Here is a 7,557-nt window from a genome sequence, read left to right as displayed (position 1 = left end):
AATGGGGTAATGAAGATTCACAAGAATATTAATTTTAATTATGTTCGGCCTCTCAAAACATAAAAAGTAGTGCAGCCTCTAAAAACGTAAAAAGTGTAATAATAGTTTCATCCACCTCATCACATGTGTAGGGACAAAATAAAAAGTGTAATAATTGTTCCATCCACCTCCTGCTCGCATCTGAATGTGTAGGGACGAACTAGAATGCATGCAAGTGGTTTCTTTGTTCTCGTTGCATGCACAAACTAATTCTAGACAATCTTCTAATTTAGACTTTTGCCTCCCTCCAATTCATTTACATATCTATGTTAAACATTTTCTTAACAAACTTCTTCCTAATGATTTCAATTTAAATTCTCCACATATTTCTTCCTTCCTCACAACATCCAACAATGTACACTGATGTATTTTGAATTTTCAAATACTGATTTCATAGACAGTTTATCAGTTCTTTTTTCAAACTAATTCTGGGCAATCTTCTAATTTAGACTTTTGCCTCCCTCAAATTGATTTACATATCTATGTTAAGCATTTTCTTAACAAACTTCTTCTCAATGATTTCAATTTAAATTCTCCACATATTTCTTCCTTCCTCACAACATCCAACAATGTACACTGAAGTATTTTAAATTTTCAAATATTGATTTCATAGACAATTTGTCAATTCTTTTTGAATCATTATTTTTATTAATCATTTTTTTTCCTTACCTATGTGAATTTATAACAGAGAGAGAACATTTTTTTTGCTTAAAGAATTTAAACAAGTTAAAAATATCGTAGGAAAAAGGAAGGGTAGAAATAGTAGCAGAAGGAGGAGCGGTCGGACTCAGCAGCAACAAACCCCTATGTGATTGCACCAGCTTCTCATATTTGAAGTCATTTGCATAGAGGGAAGCCACGCATGGGAGTACTCTGTAACACCATCTACCAAATCAATTTTCTTTTTAAAGCCATCAAAATTGCCTTATGAACAAGCCATCTATTTTGTTTATTTTGATTATACTTCTCCTTCTGCTCTTTTGATTCGTAACATTTTCTCTGTCTTTGTTTTTTCATTTGTTGCTACTCTCATTCTTGCAGCTGATATAAAACAAGAAAATGAATGATCATAAACTAGAAACAATATTTAGGTAGCTAGATGAATAGAAACAAACTAAGAACAAAGTTGAGGATAAAGAATTGGTTTTCCTAAAATTAGATGTTAAAAGGTGAAGAAACAATTGGTCATGTATTTTAGAGATGGATTGTAGCCAAGTTCTTTTAGAATTGGTTTCAAGGTTAGATTAATTTGTTATTAGCAATTTTCCTTTGTAATGATGTCCTAAAAGAAAATAATCTAATGATTGAGGATATCTAAAAATAGGTTGTAATGTTGAAATTGTTGATTCTACTAGGATTTTTGTGGAAAACAAAATGTTAGTCAAACCTTCCAAAAGTAATAAAGACCAAGATTAGTTTAGTTGTGTTGAAAGAGTGAAGGCAAAAATAGACATTTCTTATCAAAATAAATCCATTGTTTGACATAGCCTATAGACATAATAAACTAAGACTGAGTCGCACTGCATTCAAATTTCTTCTAGAGTCCATTTGGGAACGAGAATTAGAGTGGAATAGGCTTTTCCTAATTCTTAAAAATTTATATTCTTTGTTTGGGTGCCACCACTAGGAATTGGGAATAGGAATATATATGCCAATTTTACCTCAAAATGGGCATTTTCTATTCCACTAAAAGAGGTGGAATTGGAATATATATTCCTATTCCAACTTTTTTTTTCTCAAAATATAATCTATCGGGTCTATGAAATTTTTTCCCTTAGATTTGATTGCTCACTCATCCCGTGCAACTCCATTTTTGTTTCCAATCCGTGAAATTTAAGCACCCATTCTCTATCGACCTAGGTCATCTCCATTATTTTGCTGAACTTGTGCTAGTTGGTTAAGTTGTTTTGTAGAGTGTGCTCATCGGCTTAGCTATTTTGAGGAGTGTGCTCAATGGTATAGTTGTTTTGCAAAGGTCTCCTTCTTCCTCCATGGGTTTAGCAAACACATTCTTCCAAGTAATGTTTTCCATTCCAAAACCTTGTTTGTGTTCTTCCCGTTTTGGTTGTAATTTTTTGGTAATGTGTTTTCTATTACTCAAAACTCATCCATCAAAGCCATCTTATTTGCTATACATTGTGTTCATTGGTTTACCTATTTTGCAGAGTGTGCTCGACAGTTTAGTTGTTTTGCAAAGGTGCTCTTCTTCCTTCGTGGGTTTTGCAAGTCCATTGTTCTAGGTAATGTGTTTTTCTTCACGGTATTCATCTAGTCTGAATAAATAGTGAGCATTTTTCTTCAAAGAAAAGATAAATTGGTGGGTTGTACTAAATCTAGACCTCTACAAGTTGCCCTTGCTCAAATTAAACACATTTTTTCCTTGCTCACATTAAACAGATTTATATTTGGACATTTAGGGGTTTCTTGATCTGGATATCTTTTTAAATCAAAACACATGTGGATATGTTATGGCATTCCTAATGTTTTTAGTGTGTGATGTGATTTTGGAGTGACTTTAACATAATAATAAAACCCATTTACATTCCAACTACAATAATGATAAGTTGATTAAAGAACATATGAGAAAGAAAAGAGTGGTACCTCTGGTATACCGCTCCTTTGAGATAGTCTAAAATGAAGTCCTTGTAGTATCATATTTTATTCCTGATGATCACATTAGCCTATTTTACAACATGATCTATTCCATACAGTTTTTCCTTTGTACATAAATTTCACATATTTTATATTGTAGATCCAATTCATGCATGCAATTAGGTGTTATTTTGTTTATCCTTCATATCTATAGACCCTTGCATTGACATACACTCTTCCTACCCTGCAAAAGTAAACTTTCTAAGGAGCCCAGTGTCTGTCCTCTAAACATAAGCACAAACATTCCAAAGGACAACCCTCCTTTTCTATAACTACTCCTTCCTTCCTTATTCCCAACACTCCATCCGTTCACTCATTAGAAAACGATCCATTTGGATCATACTTTACCATTGCTTTCAAAAACTCTCCACTTTTCTTATACTTGTTCAACACTCCCTGAAATGCAACATTGTGATTCTTACCCTAGTGGGGAGTCCCTCCATACTTGAACAGACTCATTTGCTCAATCTCTTCCACCATGTCCTCATCCAATCTAGGAACTAGGGGATCCTTTGATCAATAATATGTGAAATCCAAATCCACCAAATCCTCATTTGTTCCTAAATAAGCAGTCGATGCCATCACAAAATGCATAAGAATGCCATTGTAGAGCCCCACCCCACACAAACTAGATGGATTTAGGTCTCTCAACTTTTTAATGTCTGTGATGAAGTCTAAAATCTTGGTCATGCTGATTTTCATGGTAGTTTGGTGAAAGAACTCTCCCTTGATGTGAGGATACCATGGACAAGCTGTGAGCAAGAAATCTTCTCTAGAATTAAGACACAAACTAGCTGTCTGCAACTTGTTGTGATAACCCCCAATAGGGTAATTGAGAAAACCCAAATCATTATTCTTGAAGCTTGACCCAATACTCTGCAGGGCATCCACCTACAGCTTGGTCATCATGCACTTTCCCTTGGCATCCTTTAAAGATTCCTACAACTCTTTTGAAATGGAAATTTTGTTTCATTGCATTAACACAAGTAACATAAATTACATGTATGTTCAACAAACAAATATTTCTTTTTTTCTCATTAAAGAAGCTTAAGCAAGCCAAATTTCTACCCTAGTTGGAAATTATTTCAAGTACCTTTACTTGTTTGGTAGATAAGGATCCAAAATTTGGAAGTGTCATTGTTTTTTATAGTACCACATTTATAGAGACCTATATTAGAAACCAAAAGTTATAGAAAGCATTATTGAGTTAATTGCACTCTCTCCAATGGTTGAACCCATTGCCAGAAACAACCAAAATATAAGTGCATGCAATTCATTCCCATTTTGCTAAGTAAAGTTTTATGTGCATTACTTGCCACTTCTATATCACAAGTGCTTCCCCCATTTTGAAATATGTTTCACTATTCTATCACTTCAAAACCAAAATATATGTTACATTCATATTTCTGAAGACAAACAACCCTGTTAATGGACTTTTGTTATAAAATTTCCTCCTACATATTGCATGCCTTGTTCTTGGATCGACGTGATACATTAAATTTTAATAGAGAATATTACAAGGTTATGGTTAGCAAACTTACAACATAAAATGAACAGCCATGTACAATCCTAAGTTTAGGTGAGTAGTGTTCAAAATTTATCTATTCAAAGTTTCTCTATGACTTCTTTCAGAAAATGTAGGTTTACATTTTTAGCCATTGAAAAGCATTTCATGATCACATTTATTCACAAGAATTGATTTCGTACTTTATGTATGCTTATGTTCTTCCTCAACAAACAGGAGGACAACACGATCCATGCCCTAAGGAAAGCTATCAAATTTCCCAAAGAGAACCTCTTCCATCAGCCATCAGCATGTCATCATCATTATCTGATGAAATTTAACTAGTGATCCACAAGGATACATTCTTGTCCCTATTCCCATCCCTGAAATGCATCATGCCACCCCATGTCATAGACACTCAGTGAAACAATCGAAATCAACTTCTCAAACTTAGGAGGAAGGACAAACTGATTCCTAAGATCTAGGGGCTAGTTCAATGTTTCTCCTATCTTGATGGGGTTAATTATAACAATTCAGACTTTTCAGGCATAGATGTTTCTATATATGTTATTTTGGAGAGGTAGTGTGAGATTAGGAGTTTAATAGTGGAGTCATGCCAAAGAATTTGTTCTATAGGATTGGTAGTACTCAAGTTTGAAGGGTGAGTCTTGTGACTGAGTGGATTGAAGCTAATAATTGCACACAACTTCAACTTCATTTTTTATAAACACTAATTAATGTACTAATATTTTCTATATACTATCGATTGTGGACATTTTCTCACATAACTGTTTGCTTAAAAGTATATAATTCTTTTATGCTTCCATTATGGTGTTACATCAGTATCATTTTCTGGATTGACGTGTTGCTCTTATGTTCTCTTCATCATAAGCATATATTTAGAGGAATCAACTGGCTTTTTGAAGGACATGAAACTAAGATTGTGTTCTCTTTGCATGCAAAGTACAAATATTCCCTTTTCTCCCAGCTGTAATTTCCTTCAATGTTAGACATGGGGTATCCCAATGTAATACACTAATCCTAAGGTCACATTCATATCAAAGAATTCTATGCTTTGAGGAGACATTTTTAATGGTAGGAGTTTTAATAGTTGTGTGCAGGTGCCATTTTCACCAAATGAATTGCTAATATGGTAACTACATCTCCAATGCATTTCAACTAAATACATCATCTTAAGGGAACCATGTGGATGTAATAGTTTCTAGTTGTTCTTTCACAGCCCTAAATAATCAGTGAATTGATTGTTCCATGTGAATTGAATTGATTGGTAAGTATCTGCATTGCATAGAACCACAACTTTCACCAAGCCTGCAAGATTTGCCTTTGGAAGATCTAGTCGTACATTTTTTATAGCAGGAACTACAAATGATTGAAGTTTCCCTTAGTAACTGGAAAGAAATGGTTCATTACAACACTAGAATAGACCCACATGAGCAATGTATACCAACTTCACCATCTTCTGTAGATATCCAAACGCATTGCATTTTAGGCCTTCTCTTTCTATGCTATCACAATTTTAGTGTGTATATTGTAGTTTATGTTGTCTATGTAGTATCTCATTCTCAATGGGTTCAAAGAGTGTTAAAGAAAGGTGGATTATGTGGCTAGATAGGAAAATGTCAAACCTAGATAATGTGTACCCTAACCTTAGGTGGGAATGTCAAACAATAACTCCAATTTGTGGTTACAAGTCATCCAGTGGATCCTACTAATGATATAGAAGTTCAGGGAAGCATGGCTAGGAAGATCACCCCCTTGCATGTACTTGTTGTTTTGCTTGCCACCCAAGTAGTATTCATAGTAGCATCTACTAAAGAAGCTAGATTAAATAGGTGTAAGAGAAGAAGAGTTTATTGTTCTTTCTATTAACGTATTATATATTCCAATGAGATGGATTGCCACGACCAAATATGCATGAGTAGAGGAGCTTTCTTCAAACTTGCTAATATTCTAAAGGAGAAAGGGAGCATTAAAGATACAATAAACATGAAATTGGAAGAACAACTAGTCATGTTCCTCCATACTCTTTGCCACAATCTAAGGAATCGTAAGATTGGTCATAACTTTGGTCACTCGGGAGAGACTGTGAGTGGCTACTTCCACAAGGTCTTAAAGGCTATCATATTGCTCCATAGCAATTACTCTTTGCCACCTTATGTTACTACTCCTCTAGAAATAGTGGGAAGGATCGTTTTGATCTGTACTTTAAGGTAAATCTCCTATTGAAATCTGATGGGGACACAACCCAAGCACAAAATGGACACAACAGGAAAGGGAAAATTTTATTAACTTAAAAAAAATATGCTAGTACACTTAGTGCAGAGAAACAGACTCCAAAACATGCCCTATGGGCTTACAATAGCATAAATCTGGAGATAAATTCTTCTCCCAGTACCTTCTCTCAAACTCCACTTTGAACCGCCTTTTATAATGCCAGAAATGTTCTTAAATAGACCCCAGAGGGTTAAGGATTAGGAATACATTCTAGAAAGTGTTGGTTGGCATCCATCGACCAAATAGAAGGTTCCAGAAGTCACATTAGAAGTCGACACAAAATTAGAAGAATAAAAAATGGTAATCGAACTTTCGGGAGGCATAACTTTTGAACCGTACCTCTGATTGACAAACCATTTACATTTTCGAAAAGCTCTCAAAGTGCTCTATAGCCCTATGGACCAGCTTCACTCATCCCCCATTTTTCAACCCTATTTGAGGTCAATTAATACCCCTAACCTAACTTTGAAGCATTCTTAGGATGTCTCCAGAAATTGAAAAACTACGATAACTTTCAAACCGTGGGGCCTTTTGACCTAATTCTTTTTCTGGAATGCTCTAAATTACAATGACAATCATTTGACCAATTTACACCTTCTAGTTCACCAAAATGATGGCTCAATTACGTACTCCTTTTTTTTGGCATTTACACGCATTCACATGATAATATATATATCATGTATTGAAAACTATATGGCTTTCTTTAGGTACAACAAGTCAGCAATCTTATATATATATCATGTATTCAAAACTATATGACTTTCTTTAGGTACAATAGGTTAGCAATCAATTCTTTGCACTAATATATAGCTCGTAGTTGTTTTTACTCACATGGACATTTCAATTTTGACAACTAATATCATCACTTTCAGCAGGTTAATCTTCTAGTTGCATTTGGTCTAAGAATATGTTGATGAATTGGTTTTCTAAATGTGTTTGTTAGGTTTTGAATTAAAAAGCAATAATTTGTGGGCTTGCATTCCTATAGCAGCCATTTGAAGCATATAGAGTGGGGCTTGAACACAAGTTATCACCATAGCAATTGCTTAATCTTGTCATAGTGTCAT

General features: G+C 34.5%; 1 pseudogene; it reads right to left on the bottom strand.

Moving 5' to 3' along the window:
- Positions 1-2,826: 2,826 nt before the first annotated feature.
- LOC149542151 (putative L-gulonolactone oxidase 6 pseudogene) lies at positions 2,827-3,829 on the bottom strand (annotated as a pseudogene).
- Positions 3,830-7,557: the final 3,728 nt, after the last annotated feature.

Source organism: Cupressus sempervirens, chromosome 8, assembly GCF_028749045.1.
Source record: "Cupressus sempervirens isolate cs-2001-9-10 chromosome 8, ASM2874904v1, whole genome shotgun sequence".
Classification (NCBI taxonomy): Eukaryota; Viridiplantae; Streptophyta; class Pinopsida; order Cupressales; family Cupressaceae; genus Cupressus; species Cupressus sempervirens.
This window is presented reverse-complemented; position numbering and strand designations above follow the sequence as displayed.